Here is a 13,349-nt window from a genome sequence, read left to right as displayed (position 1 = left end):
AGATAGTTTTCATCTCAAATGCCTCGTTTATAAAATACATGTATTACCACTGGTCTCTGATGACTGTCTGAGGATTCAGTGACATAGTGAGCCAACTATTTAGCACATTGCTGAACACATAGTGAGAACATAATAGATAGTAAACAAACTACCGGCTTCTAGTCGGGTGTTTTTGGTCTAAAATAATTTAGTAAGTTGGAAAAAATTTAAACTGCTTTGAGGTTAGCTTTCAGTAAGACCCACCAGTGTAGAAGATAGCAGTACAGCCTTAAGCTTTAGACTTTCCTGTAGTATTGCAGTATCTTTTCATAAAACCTTTGCTTTGTGTGTGTGTGTGTGTGTGTGTGTGTGTATTGTATTAGGTCCTTGTTGCATTAAAACTTTCTTATTGTGATTCACAGTGATACACAAGAAAAGTTCGCCATAATCCAGAGCTTCCTAAGCCTTTTCCACTTAGGGTCTCTTTATATATATGAGATATTTTTATGAGACCCTGAACATATAGCTTGTAAGTAGAATACTTACTGTATTCTGTTTACTTAAAGGAATGTTATTTAAGGCAGTTCTTTGAAATACATATGATTATACCATTTATTAAAAGTTGAAACGATTTTCATAACATGAGATGAGTGTTTCTCATTTACTTACATACAAGCAAATATCCTTGACTGAATATTTGATATTGGAGTATGTAGAACATCTTCAGTGATTTTTCAGAATCAGTCAATATTTTGATTTTATAATTGCCAATGCAGAGAATGCTGCTCTACAAAAATATTTACATCAAAATTTCAGAAGTTTATTTAGCGCAATTTCAGAAATCACTGAAAATTCTGTCATAATTCCAAGCCAAAATTCATTTTATTTTTTTAAATGAAACTTGAGTCAGAAACACAAATATTTTTAAAAAGCAAACCAACGAACACTTTACAAAGGTACATTAGCATGCTGGGTTGTGAAGGTGGAAAAACATTAAAAGTCTATTTTCTGTGATTAAATAATTAACTTTATGGGTACAGTAAAGAGCAGGGCTAGTATGTGGTAGTCGAGGTGTTTCAGGCAACTTCATCAACACCGTGTGACATGAAATGTGCCTGTGGTATGTTCAGGAAGAGGGCTGCCAAGGAGACAGTGCTTCCGGGAGGAATACTTCCAGAAACACCCCTGAATCACTGCTATCAAGCTTAAATTAATTCTCGATTATTGCATACTCACAAACCTTTCACTATTGGCAAGTGTTTCCAGATCCCCCGCATTCAGTGGACACGAAAGTATCACCTCCGACTGTTGGAGATGCTGGCCTCTCTATCTGAGCCTTCATGATATGTGTACTTTCTCATGAGGTGAGCCAGCCTCCTCGGTCCCAGTGACTGCATGTCTTTTGGAAGTTGGAATCGCTTAATGTTTCTTTATTGAAGATTTGGGCCTGTCAGTGTCCTTCGAGTTTCTGGTAGGAAACCACAAAGGCCAGAACCTTGTTTGTAATGTTAACATCACATTTGTGTGGTCATAACTTCCTGTTGACAGTTACTGTCAGTGATCTGAAATGCTGTAAATTCATTCACTTATCAGTCTAAGACATAATCAGAAAACTTAAATAAATAAAATATGATAAAAAACAAGGTGTTGGAAACACCCCATGCACAGACCTTCCATAGCTCAAATCCTTCTCTTTGTGACACACGGCCTATCATAGACTTCTTCCCTCAGGAGGTAGATGTGGACTCGATGAAAACTAAAATAATGGTTGCTGTTAGCTGTCATTACCTTCTCTTGCTGACTCCCCATAGTTACACTTTGTTAGTTCCCACACCCACACCAATAGGAGTTCACACTTCTATAGGATTCTCAGACCACTTCCCACTTGCTAATCGCAGGACAGTAGAAGCGCCTGACATTTCCAAGTGCCTTACAACAGGACAGATATTTTGGCACGCCTTTCTTCATTGGGTGGCGGCAGCAGGGTTCTGAGAACACAAGATCCGAGGGTACATCTGAGCATCTTGATGATCTCCTGATGAGAAATATTTATCTCAAAGATAAAGGAATGACCATAAAGTTCACATGGGAGATAAGTGATGGCAAACGCATCTCTTAGGTTCCCCGATGACACATTCTGGGAGCTCTCCACAACACCAGGCTAAAGATAGCCCTGCCTGCTGCAAGATTCCATCTGGCTGAGGGACTTCAGTGTGTATTAAATTAGTTTCCTAAAAGCAAGTTTTTAGAAATCAAATGGCTAGTTATTTTTCTCTAAGAATAATTTTCCTGAGCATATAAGTGCCTAGATGAGGGTTAGAAAAGTATTCACTTGGCATTCATGTTTATTTCAAGGGTGGTGGAGTAATGAACAGGGTGCTGGCATAATACTAACCCACGTGCATGCTACTGATGATATCTCTGCTCTGGATGGGTGGATGAGAGACAGCACTGCAGCTTTTCAGCAAGGATAATTAAGGTAGCCGAAATAGCACACAAGTACTCTGGCGAGGAAAGAAAAAGTCATCTTGACATGAGGTAGTTACATTACATATTTATGCTGCCTTTTGAAGGCCCCGAATGGTCCACTATATCTTGCCCTAATTATTCTTTCAGCAGGATAATAGTGTAGGGGAGTTTTCATTGTCACTTGGAAGAGAAATCAAGTACAATGACTTTGGTTTTTTTTTCTGTAGGAAGCTGATTACCAACTATTGGTGATCTTTATTGCTCGCCTTTAGGATCCTGGAAACATAGAAAGACTGTTACATATATACATGCATGTAAATATATGTACATACATCATACTTCACCAGCCCAGGAGCTGGGAGTTCAGATGTGTGCAAATGGTATGGATTCTACAGAGGCTTGAGTTGAGACACTAGGGAGATCCTGATTATAACGCTTGAGTCCTGACTGACAAGACACTTAACTTGTGCTATTTGTCAAGTCTGAGATAATAGCCATACCTGTCCCACACAGTGGCTGTGAAGGAAAATGAAAGGAGATATCTGTGGGCCAAAGAGGGGCCTTGGTAGTTCCAAGCACTGGCTACTCTTCCAAAAGACTCAGTTTAGACAGCCTGTACCCACATGAAACTTCATAACTGTCTGTAAATCCAGTTCCAGGGCATCTGACCATCTCTTCTGACATCCACGGGTAACACACACACACACACACACACACACACACACACACACACACACACTATACATAGACCTATATGCATCCATACACATAAAATAAAAGAATAAGCCAGCGTTGGTGGCACACACCTTTAATCCCAGCACTCGGGAGACAAAGGCAGACGGATCTCTGTGAGTTCCAGGCCAGCCTGGTCTATAGAGCGAGTTCCAGGCCAGGCTCCTTCAAAGCAATACAGAGAAACCCTGTCTCAAAACATTGAAACAAACAAATAAATAAAAGAATACAATTAAAAAATAAAGGCAGAATCCAAAGACCTTAGCCCGTGACTGACCCATGCAAAGTCACTCTTAGTGAAGACAGCCTTAGTTGTTTGTACTGTTTGGCTTTCTTCTGTGTTTTTTCTCTTCCGTGTGAAGTCAGGGATCAGAGTGCTGGGAGCTGGAGGGCAATGCCAGAAGAGAGCTTACTGAGCCAGCAGGGTTTTTCCACGTGTGACATCAGTGCTATCCATGATTTCTCATTCCAGGAACCACCCAGGGCTGACAGGTGATTGCTACTGCTAACAATGTGTACACTCTGAGCACATTTTATTCTCTCTCTCATTTGTTTTACTCTGACAATAAAATTAAACTCTTGCTTCCATAAAGAAAGTGGAAGAGACCAAGCCACTTGTAAGAGAAAATGCAATTCACCTCCTCCTACACTAGCAGGAGGTAGGTACCATTCCCATTCACAACCTTTCTTCTTCCAGTGCAAACAAATATGCTCTTAAATACGCTTGCCATAATTTCCAACATGCTAAATATATCACATTTTATACTGCTCATTATGTTGAGCAAAAATGGGGTTTTTCGTTAAGCCATGGAAAACTAGTAGTTTTTAGTCACTATGTACCTTAAAATCTAGGCTCATTCTCAATAGAAGCCTAAGATGGTGGGAAGGTTGTCTTTATAATTGTGGTTGTGGTTATTTTAAACCCTTAATGTAGTAATCTATGTTTGAGAAGGACTATAGAATCAATTTTTAGTTCTGGTAACTTGTTTCTTTTTTCTTTCTCAACCCTTAATTGCTCTCTCTGGGAAATAGCTATTTGCCAAAAATAAAAAAATTCATTCAGATTCTTGAGATGCAGTTTTTAAATGGGGGTGGCAGGGAGATTCATCATACAACTTTCTTCCGGCTCCTTAGAGAAGAAATCCTGGGAGCTTTGTGAGAGTCTGAGAAATAATTTGTTCCTTATTGCATCTGAGATGGAACTCCAGGATATCATAAACCCAAAGGGCTTTGTGATTCTCTCCAAAGGGGTCAGGGTAAACTATATTTTACTAACAGTCAGAATTTTTGAACCTAACTCAGTCATTTAACTCTTAATAAAGTTTTATAACTAATATGCTTACTCTATCTAAAAAGCACAGTGTTGATTAATAATAAAGTATTTGTAGAAGCCTTTCAAGTGAGGTAAATGTTAAAAAATATACTAGACACTATGGTGTATTAGTTGGGATATATGCTTGTATAGTAAAAAGCCAGCTTGAACTTAAAGATTATTTCTGGCTGAAGAGCAGACAGTCTGGTCATCCGTGCAATGTTTTATTTCCTATTAGGAGATAAAGTATGCAAAGCAGATATGTCAAAATGAGACATTTGCTAAATATGCTGTAACTCCACATAATGCATTATGGGCATTATATGATTTAAAAAAATATGTCTAGGGAAGGAAGGCAATACAGAGGATGAGAAAGGGAGGGGGATACATAACACTAAAGATTTTTGAAAAAAACATAAGGAAACATATAATTTTATGCTTATTTAAAACACACACACATATTTTGAGTGAAGTTAAGCCACATGGGTTGAAAATGTTCCAAGAGCTGTAGACTAACAACAGCTCCAGTATCAGGCATGAAAAGTTTCAGCTGGGTTGTTGATGAGGGGACCCAAAGAGTCTCCCAGAATTATAAGCTATTGCCCTTGCTGGGTGTGGAAGGTAAGACCCTGTTTCTGCAGTCAAAGAAGTAAAGCTTGATCTGATACAGCAGCCCCCTTCCTTAGGATGAGCTCTCATAGTACTGGAAGGACATATGCAAACTGCCAAGAAAGAAAAGCAATGAATAGTTCTATTGAACTGTAATGGCCACATAGCAGCTTGAAAGATAACCCCAACGCTGCCATAGTGGCATTTATATTTTGGAGCAACCAACACCTTTCTCATTCAACTTAAAGACCATTCAGTAGATGAGAATTCATGCCTGAGATTGTAAAACTAGCCAACTATCACACCTGGTTAAGTCATGCGCCTAGAGGAGAAGCTACTACTGTCACTTTCCTAGATAGTATAATTTCTAAATTTGTTCTAAATACGCATTCTCACAGCCACAAATAAATGGAGTTCTTATCCCTCATCAAAGAAGCTTCTTTTTAAGCAGAAGGGAGACCATTATAGAATTCCACAACTGGTCAAAATACACACCACAAATGATCATGGGTTGCCAAGCCCAAAGCTCTATACCTATATCACAACCCCTACAGCTAAGGCACAGAGAGCATCATGGAAGAAGGAGTCAGAAAGATTGTAGCAGCCAGAGGATCAGGACATCTGCAGTGAGTTAGTGTCTTCTATATGTGACAAGAGAAATGTGTCATATACATCTGCCCAAGGAATCTCAACAATAAGGGTGTCCAAACCAGACATGCAAAGTAACAAGATCAGCTGACCATGCTGACATAAGTAGGGGAATCTCACAAGACCCTTCCTCTAGAAGAAAGACTACAGGGAATTAGTGGCTACTAAGAGAGGGATAATCAACCTTATTTAGAGAAAACTACTTAATACATTATCTAATCCAAAGTTGTCAGCCCTGTACACGTACCCATATAAGCAACATTAAAAGTATTAATATAGGTGTATTTGTGCACATGAATGCAAGCATGCATGTGCATGCATGCACACGTATACACACACACACACTTCATCACAATGTCAACTTGAGTTCCTATCCAATAGTACACTAGAAAACAGCGCCCGAGTGGCACATTGTATGATTGAATAAATGATGCCTAGGGTCTATAGTCCTTTGATCAAAGTGAGGAAAAAATGGGGATTTTTATTTTATTTATAAGATGTCAGCAATCATTATCCTATTTTTATTCTCCAAATGACCATTTTCGTCCTATTCTCTCAAGGGTTGTTTAAATAAGCAGGACCCAAAACTGTGATGAAAGAAGAAATAGTTGGACCTCACACATTCCTTGGAATGTTTCTTATATAATGTCATTGATAGTTATTCCTGTGCAGGCTTATTGCAAGTCCATTTAAGTAATCCCATATTGTAGGAGAGCACACATGCAAACATAGGCACACACACGCATTTGTACAATTTGTTTTGCCTGTGTAAGCTGAAGAAAGAACACTTTGAAGCCTCATGAATTTAAGATACATTTTGGATGATAAAGGAAACAAATGGGGAGTTTTGTTTTAAGCAAAGAAGTAGCATGAGTAGAAAAGAAATAACTCATAACTCAGAAGGTTGAGCACAGAGATTTTATTGGAATGAAGCTTGACTTGCACAGCTAATACCATTTAAATTTCATATGAAATACCGGAGTTAAAGAATGGCAGCTTTCTACTTACCAGTGATATTTCTGAAAAAAATCTACAAATCCCTTAATGAAGGTTTATGCAATTCCATTATTGAGTGTGTTATCATCTACTGAGAGTTAAATTTCATAGTGTATCCTGAACTATTGTTAATGTAATTTCCTTTAAAATTGCCACCTCAAGCTATCATTTTCATTTTCTTTCCTTAGGAAGAGAAAATGTTTCTTTTTTTCTTTTGTGGAAGATGACTTTTAGAAACAGAAACCCTCCTATATGGAGTCTGGCTTACCTTATCTATCCCCTGTAACCTATTGTCTGCGTGGGTGGTCTGCTATTCAAAGGTGAAAGCCTTCCTTTCTTTGACTAAACCAGAATGGATGTTTAATTGTTAGGAAAACAAGACACACTAAGTTATTTTGTGGTTCTTCCACTTTCTCTTCATCTAAATATACACTCAGAATTTAGGAATAGGAATTATAGGTTGTTAGCATACAGGGTCTGCCTCTAAAGATGAACAGACAGCATCTATGGTGCTTTAAAGCTTTAATATTTAAAATTTTAGCGTTTATGTAAAAATGCTTATATTTACGAGTTACTATATAATGTTTCAGTAATCCACGTGTGTTGTGTGTTTTTAAGGTTTTTAGTTTCTGAGAACTTCATACACTTGATCATATTCATCCTTCTTCTCCAACTCCTCCCATATTCTCCATTCCCCTACCTACCTTCATGTTCTTTATCACTCTTAAAAACAGATGCAAACCAGACAAAAAAGCAACCACACACTGTCAAACGTGGAGTCAAATTTATGTAATTGTGCATCAAATATCCTAAAGAAAGGTGACGTACTTATTATTTTCATTAGATCTTTAGCAACAACAACAACAAAACTACACACAAAAGAACATAGCAAACATGAGTATAGAACCAGGTAGACATCGGTTGGGGCTTTGAGAAAATATGCATAAAGGATTAGTGTGTATATGTATGTCTGTGTATGCATTTGCGCTTAGCACATTTGGAAATACGGAAAATACCTTTTTGAATCTTGTACATGAATCATAGTGAAAATCCAACATCAAGTTCTTGCCAACCCTGTGTGGCCTCAGTGACATGTCCTACATTCTTACTGATTTATCCCTTGATTTCCAGAGAAGCAAATTCCAGGTGTTGGTTAGGAGAAGATGGGTTGGTTTGGTAAGCGCAGTTCCCTATGTGTGGTCAGAGTCAGAGCCTCTTGGTGACCTCCCTCATTTCCCATCATTCAGGTTTCCAGGCCTGTTAAAAAAAGAAAAATGAAATATTTGTTGGAGCATTAGAGACTATTGGAACTGAAACATTCCGTCCTAATGGGATGTCTTCTTCAAACTCCTCCCCTCAGGGCTCAGAAAGCTAGGTGGAAGAGGAGGTGAAAAGATTTTAAGAACCAGTGGAGAGACACCAAGGAAACAGTGTCTTCCAGACACAATGGTACTGATGCACATATAAACTCATAGAGACTGTGGTAGCATGAACAGACCATGTTCAAGCCAGACATGGTCCAGTGCTGATAGGGGGAAGTCAACACAGTCTCCATCCTTAACCAAGAAGCTATCTCCAATTGACAACTACTTGCAAAGGGAAAATCAGGATTCTCCAATAGAGTCTTACCACACCCAAGGAAAGGCCCCATGTCTAGAAGTAGACCAACAACAAAATGAATTCAGTGGTATTTTTTGTGGATTTTCTTTATCTTATGGCTTTGCTTGTGCGTTTTTATAATCTGCTGGTCATTTTTTTTTGCATACTATCATATGCCCAAAAGACTTCTTAGAGGAGAAAGCTTGAATTGGGTTTTAAAAAGTAGGATCTAGCCCAAGAGAACAGAGAATATGGATGGCCAGAAATGTTAGTCAAGGTGTTTAACAGAACCATTTTGTAGAGAAAAAAGTGCTGAACAATATATAGCTTAGATATTTGGTGTATCATAGCATAGGCTCAAGGTTGGAGGAGAAAAAGAGGTTCCAGAGTTTCAAGAAGCATCTATTATGGTGTTAGGGTTGTAATTTAGTGGGTAAGAATGGCTATGAAGATGTGGGTTTGTATTGTCACCACCCATATAATAAAAATCCAGGTGTGGTTTCACAAACATCTGTAACTCTAGTGCTGTGGGGAGCAGAAGCAGGAGAATGGTTGGAGATTGCTAGCTGCTACTTAGCTACAAGTTTAATGAGAGACCCTGCCTCCTGGGAGCAAGGTAGGGAGCACTCCCAACATCCCTCTTTGGCCTATACACACACCCATACACGTCTCTGTATACATCACACACATGCACTGCACATACAGAAATTTAACTAATTAAAAAACCAAATCAGGCATCTCTATAAAGAGATGTAATTTCAGTGGCAGAGAGCAGTCAGCATTGAAAGAGTTTAAGTATGGGAAGAAAGGGACAAATTTGTACTTAGCTAGGCCCCTCTGGTTACACAGCGGATGATGGATTGGGAACAGCAAAGCTGGAGTCAAGAGACCAGTTATGTAGTCATTAAGAGATCCAGAAGAAAATGGATGAGTCTGACCTTAGCCGGAGGCTGTGAGGATAAAGGGATAATGTCAGAAGCCAGCGAATGGGAGCACAGATCTAGGCTACTTTCAAGAGATTGATTGGAGAAAACAGAGAATTGACAAGAGGATTCCCCGTGGCTCAGAAGGTTGGATAGATACAGCAGTAGTTTTCACTGAGAGGAAAAAACATAGAAGGAAAGCTCATTGTGTAGGCAAAAGACAGTGGATGTCTTTTGGACAGGATGGTGCCTGGGGATTAAGAGAGTCGTTTGTTCCTGTTCTTTATCTGAAAAGAGATGTTCCTGTTCGGGAGAGTTAACGCAGGGAACTTCTATTATGTTTCTGGTGTCGTGGCTTCTTTACTGCTGATAAGGATAGGTAGGACACATTTCATAGATATACGTAGATATATCCCTGTTTCTTTCTTCTATAGTATATTAAAATAATTGAAATCTTGCAGACTCATACCCCACCACTTCAGGGTACATTTGAAATAATCGCTCTGTCTCTCATAGAGTAAATGAAGACCATAAGCCCAACTAATTTGAATAACTTGCTCAAGATTGAAGAGGAAAGTGATGATTGGCTTTGGATTAAACTCCACATATCTGACTCCCTCCTGGCTGAAGATGCTTTTCCCATATCATCTCCCTTTGAAAATGTATACAGGGAAAAATGAAGCAGATACTAATATCTTTGAGATTTCTTGACTGTGATATTCTCATGGTGTAAGAAGCAGGCTGTAAAAGAGGTTCCAGGCCAATATTGTGTGTTTGGGCACAGATCATATCTCTTTTGCTTATATAAAAGGAGAATGACTTCCTAGGTATCATTCCAGTGTTGGAATAATGCATATGACTTCAACACCTGTCAAGAGTCACAAAAATACGCATTTAAATATCTATTACCAGTCTTTGCAAGAGCATCTGCCCATTAGGATTTGTGGTGGTCCCTTGAAGTCTTTTTTCTAATACTCCTTTGTGGGTGATATAACAAATATCCACTCATGCTTTAATATCAGTAACTAGGAATATATTCCCTTCAGGCAGATATAAGTATGTTTAGAGGAAGAAATGTAGAGACTCCTCCTACTCATGTGTTTCCTACTGGGCTGGACCCTGCCTTTGTGCAGTCACACACAGGCTTAATTCATAGTACATACTTACCACATACATGCTTGAACAGTGCTGAACTTCCATGGGATCTAATACGCTGGGGAAATGGTAGATTTGAGTTCCTAGTTTTGCTGCTTGCGGAGCGATGCATGAGAGAATCAAGTGATGGGTTCTTGGTGCTCAATGACTGAGGAGTAGCTGCAAACCCTTAATGCCAGCAAAGGCTGGGTGGAGAACACAAACACTGGCATCCCGAAACGTGTTATCAATCCAGGAACCAGCAGAAATAAAGCACACCAAGGAGCCAGGGCTTAATAAGACACGAGAGGTGAGCCAACGCTATGGCAGCCAATATTGGCTCAACCTTCAAGTGTAGGTCTGACGTCTCCACACATCTGCAACTGGATATCTGACATTACTTACCTATGCCGCTTTGCTTTCTATAACTTCTCCCACTAGGTCTATAAAGTAAAGTTCACAGAGCTCACCATAATAGATAGACCCTCTTATCCTAAGACCTCAGAGAGTAATATGATTGCTGTCAAAGTATAAGACAACAAAGAAATAGAGGAGAGAAATTGTTCCGAATTTTAGCTAAATGTTATCTGTTGTTTAAGATAATTGTTCTTAGTAAAAAAAAAAGAAGTTGTATACTCAGAGATCTAGAAATTCCTGTAAATAATATAGTTGCCCTCAGCCATTTCTTTTTATAAGGCCATAAACCTAGATATAGCTGAATTTTTCAATATTCCCACTGCTTTATGAAATGATGATATTAGATAAAACCATCAACATTTAAGACATTTTTTGAATTACTTTACCTTTTTATTGTTTTCCCATATTTACTCATCTATTTTGTTTCATGGTTATTTGGCCATAGCTGAGTAAGACCATATGTACCCTGACTCAACGAGGGTCTACTTAATCTATAGCATATTTTAAGCCAGCACTCCTTTGTCAGATTTTATAGGTTCTCAGATGTTGTTTTCTTAAGAATTACCTGGAGAAATTATATTCTTTGTGCATGTCACTTGAAGAGCCACTTCAGGGGGGTGGTGGGCAGATATGCTGGAGAATGCATTGGACATACAAGACATGCCATAATCTCCCTGAGACTCCCTTCATAAACATGAGTCATTAAGCATTATTTGTTCAGTAAGGTCCCCAAGGCTGTCACAGTGGAGGATCGTTCAGTCTTTTGTTCTCTACTAGACAGTGGGCACAAACAAGCAATTTATGAAGAAGCTAAAAATGGCTAATGAGCTTGACTTTCTGAAAAAAAATTTCTTTCAAAACACTGTTAACTGTCTTATAGCTGACCAGATATTTACTTTTTCATCAACTGCAGTATTTCTTGGAATATAATAGTCATCAATGGGTATGGGTGTGCACTACTTAAATTACAAATGTGAGAATTGCCTTTGGCAAGTTTTACCTCAGTATTTCTATGCCTTCCACTTCACAGATTCCTTGCAAAAAATATCACATGCTAAATAATTTGTGAATGACGGTGGTGCCTGTGTATTCTGGTGGGGAAGGGGTAAGTTTCCTCATTCACGGTGTAAAAATCTGCTGACTGCTCTATTCCTCTTTCAGAGTAATTGAATTGCTCGGCCATAAACATATTGTGTGAGCCTAGACAATTCTCTGTACCTCCTTTATTCCCATTAGTGAATGAGAAAATAATGTAACTTGGACTATTGTAAGAGTAAAATGAGCTACATATTGATAAATTCTGGGGCATATTTAACTTCAGTAGAAACTTAGTACACAGTTTCTTACTCTTAGTGTGGTTTACATAGTTTGTGAGTAATAGAACTGGCAGAACAAACATGACTTGTTAATTGTATCGATAGAGCTGTCAAACCAACTACTCAAGATACCTAACTTAGGACTTCTCACCCCACCTCAAATTAATTGGACTGCCTCTCTAGGGAAGCTGAGTGAAATCTATCACTTTCCAATACTCCCCCCAAAGAATAGCAAATAAGTAAATGTTCATGAGATACCAGTGAAATCAATCATCCAGTCAACCAATTTAGCCACTCCAGTCCTGAGGATAGAGGAACATCAGGAGGAGGGGCTAACTTGCTTTGATTTCTATCATCATCTAAGGCCTCTGTTTTGCAAATTTGCACTTGGAATCAGCTTTCCCTTCTTAGGGTTGGTAGAAGAATCAAGGAAGAGAATTTTCATCAAAGTCCATTATAAATACTAAATCACTTTACGAAGCTAAAATTATTTCCTTGTTTAAAGACATCATTGAATTTTCTTTCATTAATTGTTCCAGATCTTACACCCCCTTCCTAGCCTATTGGCTCATTCCTTATAAATCTCTGGAGTCAGACACTGACATGGGAACAAACGTATTATTCAAGTGTCTCCAAATAACTCATCAGCACTGGAGGCCAATTATTTCTCAGCTTAAAGTCACCCCTTGGATATTTTCAAAATAGAAAGCCTTGCTGTAGCCATCATCTTCCATAAGTATATATTTTGGGAGTCCACAGAGTATCTATGACGACTATCAAATGTGTTACAAATCATTCCTGGATGTAGCTGATCAGGAGCATCAAGATGGATTTCACAGTTCCATATCTAGAGGAATGTTTAGAGATAAGATGAAAGCAGGCTTTGTATTCATCACACGTTGTATATTTGACTCCGGCATCCCCGTCAGCCTTTAAATCAATGCATCTGGCTCTTGCTACTTCAGAGTGCCATAACTTTGTGCACTAAAAGACAGTCAGTGCTAGACATGGCAGCCCTGTTTGATTAAAAGTTAATTAAGCAGAGTTACATGCATCACAGCAGCTTATGAGGATTTCTGTATGGGTGGGAGACCTACATTATTTCTATAGCAGGGATAGCTGGACTGGGAGACTTTGTGTGGTCATAATGGACGCTGACATGAAACAGCCATTCTGATGTGATGGTCTAAAGCTCTGCATTGAATAGGTTATAAG

The 13,349-nt window shown here is 38.7% G+C and overlaps 1 protein-coding gene and 1 long non-coding RNA gene across 9 annotated transcripts in view; one reads left to right on the top strand and one right to left on the bottom strand.

Annotated features, from left to right (window-relative positions):
- Angpt1 (angiopoietin 1) overlaps nucleotides 1–13,349 on the top strand; it is a 414,397-nt gene that overhangs the window by 306,718 nt on the left and 94,330 nt on the right. The window lies entirely within an intron of this gene.
- The window catches only part of LOC121133679, a 49,423-nt gene continuing 43,589 nt past the window's right edge, over nucleotides 7,516–13,349 (bottom strand). For both annotated transcript variants that reach the window (XR_005870635.1, XR_005870636.1), the window contains one exon: nucleotides 7,516–8,002. This is a non-coding gene — a long non-coding RNA (uncharacterized LOC121133679). The remainder of the gene's footprint in view (nucleotides 8,003–13,349) is intronic.

This window comes from Mesocricetus auratus, unplaced genomic scaffold, assembly GCF_017639785.1.
Source record: "Mesocricetus auratus isolate SY011 unplaced genomic scaffold, BCM_Maur_2.0 Super-Scaffold_100023, whole genome shotgun sequence".
Taxonomy (NCBI): domain Eukaryota; kingdom Metazoa; phylum Chordata; class Mammalia; order Rodentia; family Cricetidae; genus Mesocricetus; species Mesocricetus auratus.
Note: the sequence above shows the minus strand (reverse complement) of the source record. Positions and strands in the feature narration are given on the sequence as shown.